The sequence below is a fragment of the Bacillus rossius genome, chromosome 14 (genome assembly GCF_032445375.1).
Source record: "Bacillus rossius redtenbacheri isolate Brsri chromosome 14, Brsri_v3, whole genome shotgun sequence".
Classification (NCBI taxonomy): domain Eukaryota; kingdom Metazoa; phylum Arthropoda; class Insecta; order Phasmatodea; family Bacillidae; genus Bacillus; species Bacillus rossius.
The window spans coordinates 35,774,862-35,779,870 of record NC_086341.1 but is presented as its reverse complement, the minus strand read 5'-3'; the positions used below and the strand labels follow the sequence as shown (position 1 = coordinate 35,779,870).

General features: G+C 30.7%; 1 long non-coding RNA gene across 1 annotated transcript; it reads right to left on the bottom strand.

The window, feature by feature from the left end:
- Positions 1-1,128: 1,128 nt before the first annotated feature.
- LOC134538669 (uncharacterized) lies at positions 1,129-3,973 on the bottom strand. Its single transcript, XR_010076196.1, has 3 exons — positions 3,919-3,973; positions 2,708-2,780; positions 1,129-1,201 (listed from the first exon to the last, which is right to left on the bottom strand). It is a non-coding gene; the product is annotated as an uncharacterized LOC134538669 (long non-coding RNA).
- Positions 3,974-5,009: the final 1,036 nt, after the last annotated feature.

Genomic DNA, 5,009 nt, shown 5'->3' with positions numbered 1-5,009 from the left:
TTAGTAGTAAAATTGGAACGCCCTTTTATGTGGCTGTGCTGTTAGAAATTATAGTTAATCGACGAACGTTTCTACGAAGGATTCACGTGACATTAACGAAGAGGTCTTAGTAATTCCAGATAACTTGGTCCTTGTAAAAACCAACGTCATATATAGAATTCCGAGGTCTTTTTTTGTTTTAAACAAGTTATAAACAAGGTAAAAACACACGTGGAAGAAGTAGTGGTGTCTTTTTAGTAATTAGTCATAAACAGATTTTTAAGATTTTGCTTGATTACCAATATTATCCTAATTTAATATTTTTCAAAGTAAGTCATCTTAGTTCCCATAAAACTACAAAGTTTTTATTAAGATTTATATTTTTGATTTCTAGATTTAAAAGACTGATTAGATGGTCACATATTTTATCAACAATGTTTTTTACCCGTCCACATACTGGAGAATCTCAAGGTAAGTTATAGCAAAAATATAATAATAATAATAATCGGAATTTGTTTTATATACTAGGCTTTGTAGTCAGAGCCTCCAACTGATTCTGAGCATTTGAGTCTATGAATATGTTTAACTACCCGATGTTTCGGCATAGTCATCATTGAAATTAATATGGCTGTAACAATGAATACCGAAACGTTAGGCTTTACAATTTTTACACAACGTGGCTTAAACGAAGGAGCCTACCATTAAAATGTTTCTTTTCATTTTCATATTTTAATTATGTCTGACAGAACTTTAATTTCTTCTTGAAGTTATATAGTTCTGTAGGAATGTCTGGTATTAGTTTCAGATGTCACTATAAGAATCCTTCCTTCCTTAAAGAATGTAGTCTTGAAGTTGCGGAAACAGAAACCAATTTAAAACAATAATTAATTTTGGAGTAAATATTGGGATTAATTTTTCATAACATTCCTAACAGTTATTCGTTCTTAATATTTGGGAAAGGAATAAACAACAATTTTTGTCACTCACATATTTATTTATTTACATTAAAGAGCTTAAATACATTTGGCAAAGTTAATTGACACAAATTAATGTGCATAAAGAAAAAAAAATTAACAAGGATATAGCTTCAGATAATACAGACTGATCAAAAAACGTTTTACAAAATGTTTATTAGATGATTTAAACATGTCTTAAAACGAATAAGGACGGGAAAGGAGTTCGACGGACAGCATTGTTTCTTTTCCAGGCGCGGAAGGGTCAACTGAAAAAGAAAATATATTAAAACATTTTTAAGACAGTGTAACATTATTTTATTGTTAACTTAAAATGTTCAGGATTAATGCCACTTGCATTATTTAGGCCTTACTGCCATTTGAAATTTAAATTCGTAATTTTTTTCAATCTATATACTAAACTGTGAAAACTACTGCGAATCAGTGAAGGATTGTTTAAATTGATCCAATAATTATTCATGAATCTTCTGAAATGGAAAGAAGCAAATCGTGCTGGGATACGAAACACTGAAAAAACAAACACACAAGACTTGCCGGACAAGACAAGAGATGCAAAAATAATCCTTAACTTACCCTCGTGGCATTTCTAACGGTTAACATAAGTGATTAACACTACGGGATATTGATAGTGTAATATTTAGTGAAATATTTTGGGGATATCAAATTATAAAAAATATATAGGTACATATGTTAGTAGGTAGTACTACCAGCTGAAGAATTCAAAACAAATTGACCCTTTTAAAGAAAGTGATGGCAAAATTAATAGAGATGTTTTGATAATATAATCCATTTTAAGATCTTTATGCCCTTTATAAATATTTTTGGAATATAAAGAAAGGAAAATAATTGCTTACTAATTTTTCAACTAAGGAAACTGCCATTGAAAATAAAATATTAAAGGTAAATGATGAAACAACTGTTAGGTAATGAAAAGAAATAAAACATTCAAATAAAATGTACTCATGTTATTAATCAACAGACATTTATAAACATCTGACGTATGCCCATCACAGTAAAACGCTATCTCGAATTCTGCCTCGGATACGTTTAACACTTTTTTCAAAATTATTTTTAGAAACAGGACAGTTGCTAGTTATTTTTTGGGAAACACACCAGAACTGTTAACGAGGCTACAACAGGACTTTAAGTAAGTGTCTAGTTTCACTTCGTGTCTTCACAGAGAAGGATTACAATATATATATATATATATTTTTTCCATCTTTTAAAGGTTTGACACATGAATATTTAGACAAAAATTACTGCTAGAAAAAACTTCTGAAGCTAAATTACCAAAAATAATGTTAGAAATTAAATTTACAGACTTTTCGACGAAGAATTGAACCACATAAACGTATACGTCTACGAAATATAAAATAAGAGAATCTTCGTAGAAACTACCACGTATTTCTTTTTCCAAGTTGTTTATTGCTTACGAAACAAAAGTGAACACATACTTGGACAAAAGTAGATTGTTTTTATTGTAGATTGAACCAGTTTTTTTAATTGTTTTGTTACCATACCAAGAGTATTATTTAAAGTCATGATTCAAATAAGATTATTCAGTGTCCATAAAATTACTCCTATAGCTGTAAATTTACCGGCTAGGTCCCTAGATAATTTTTAACAAGCGCTCTTCCTAAATTGAAGGCAAACATTTTTAGCTGTGGACAACCGTGATAAATAACTAAAAGCAAAAGCACATATCCCACATCAGGGCATTGTAAACAAGTTGCGGTCTTGTAGGTTGCATTTACCTTGTTCACTTCTTGTCGCAGGCGCAGGAGCAACTATCACACTTGCAGCCCGGCGCGCAATTGCAGCCCTGGTCTGAAACAAACACAATACTGGAACCACTACCACCGGACAACTACTGATCAGTGGTATCATGAGCACCGGATGAGCACAACTTGGATACAGTTATAGTTACACTGAGCTCTAAGATCACTTCCAACTGCCAAACGTAAAATGTCAATTAATTTGTACAATTATTCCAAGTACATAATTATTTACTTTGTTTGGAACCCCACATTTCTTACCTAGCTAAAATAAAAGCGGGAGCATTAAGGAGGAGAAATAGGAACTCAGTTTCAATGTATTTTTTCTCAATTGGTTTTTTATGCATAAATTGTTTTTTACTTTTGCACTGAAAGTTTGCTTTGGTTTACGTAGAGAACATCCTTTAACAATTTATGACACAGTATCTACTGCCAATTGTTAGTTCAGTTGTAATCATTCCAAAAAAAATAATTAAATACTAAACGCCATTGACGTCACAGGTGAAACACTTGTAGCAGCTAATCGCTATTAACATTATGCATTGCATTGCCGTATAAACTACATGGAAAAAATTTCTTTACTTTTACAAAAGATTGCTTTGTAAAATAGTTGCCAAGAAATAGCTTGTAATAATACAAGTACAATATTGTATATTTGTTCAACACACATCTATGGTTATTTCTGCATATATGAAATATATGTTTTTTTTCTCTGAGATTATACTGAATATTTCTTATGAAAATTATCACATAATTTAATATTTTGATTGATATTTCTTTCAAGAATTTTTTTTTCAAACCACGGAAAAGATAATTAAATATTCAACAGTTGGAATTTATGTTGTGGTTTCATGATTATCATGTGCATAGTAAATTCTGGAAAGCTATTCAGTAATACAAATTCTATTCAGGTAAACAAATAAATTTAACTATTGGAGGTTCTGGGCAACACAAAGCATAAATGCCAAATATTACTGCAAAAACTATCTTGCAGTGATATAGTTGTTTTAATTTTATTGTACAATTTCGCACAAATCTGTAATTTTACATGAATAATTCTGTATTTCTGTTCCATTAGCAAACAAATTACATTTCGTGCTTTAATGAATAAAAATGCGAAATATTGTACAGTTAAATAATATGCATGGTCTAATAAACTATATAAAATAAACGATAGCAAATGAGCTAACTCGGTCCACAGCAGGGTTGAGGCATGGTTGTAGAGGCACGAGCTGTCGGCTGGTGTCGAACTACACCTGTATGCTACTGCACAGAACCTTTTATACTCCCGCTTATAGTCCACGTAATGTGTATCTTGTTTATTAGTGTTCCGGTTTTCTTTTAAATTCCCAACACGGCGGCGCAAGAACCTTGTTCGCTACGCTTCACTTTTCCTTCGGTTCAGTTGACAGGAGTGTGAAGGCTATATCGCGAACAATCATTGCTAGTAGCCGGAACAAAATAGTAAAATTACAAAACAACAAGGTTTGCTAAATATCGGTCGACTGTATGCTCTGTTAGGAATCTCAGTAAATCATCAGACTTTTCAACGAAATATTCGTCTCAAATAAACGAAAGGTTTTTCGTTTTTTTTTATTATTTTACAGATAGCTGGATCTTCGTACAAACTTCACAGTATTCAAACTCCCGAGTTACTTTTTTAGTTATAAACCTTGTGAACGCACACATGGAAGAAATGAGAGTGTTCTTGCAGCAGTCATCACAAGTTTTTGAAGTTTCACTGACAAACTAAGTTTATTCTTGTGGATTCATGCTAAAAATTAGTGAACTTCGTACTCACTGATTTACGAAGTTAACGATAAATTTACGAAGATTCCTGGATAAATTGTAACCAGATTGCTTCATACATTTACGGTGAAAATTGTTAAGAGTTTGGTTTTATGTTAAAAAAGGTGGTGTAAATATTGATACTGTTTTAAACAATTGATTGTTTATTTAAGCCATTTCATATAAAAATTAAAATTACAATAATTTGGTTGTGTTATGATTTTGATGCAATAAATATTTGTTGAGACAATTCAAAGAATGAAATATTGTTTTTTAAAAAAATATTACTAATTATCAACAAATGACATTTTATTTTTTACTATGAAAACATTTAAAAACTATTAAAACCAATGCACGTTAAATGTTGTTTGCTAAAATAAGTTAAAATACTGTGTACACAAATTAGAAGTTTTATATCGTTTTTATGAACAGAGTATTCTACTGTTAAATAATTAAACCTGTAAACTTTTTATTCTTATAACTGCTTGATAGT